Genomic DNA, 269 nt, shown 5'->3' with positions numbered 1-269 from the left:
TCGAGAAACGAATTATTATTTTTTTTTTTTTTTTTTTGTAGCGGTATCTTTTCGCATGGTCCTCTGACCAGGCTGCGAATTAATTCGAGACCGTTGAATCGACTTGATGCCTTTCCGAGATCGTTTGCTTTCTCACGCGTGTTTACACGCAAGAGCCTTTAAGCTTGTCACGGGTAAACCGAGAGCAGCACGAGAGATTTTGTTTCCCTCGGCATGGCAATAATATTCGAGAACAATAATATCGAGAGCTACTATCCGTTTCCAGACAG

The sequence above is a fragment of the Cephus cinctus genome, unplaced genomic scaffold (genome assembly GCF_000341935.2).
Source record: "Cephus cinctus unplaced genomic scaffold, Ccin1 Ccin1_scaffold0164, whole genome shotgun sequence".
Classification (NCBI taxonomy): Eukaryota; Metazoa; Arthropoda; class Insecta; order Hymenoptera; family Cephidae; genus Cephus; species Cephus cinctus.
The sequence above is the reverse complement of the archived record's forward strand: the minus strand, read 5'-3'. Positions refer to the sequence as shown.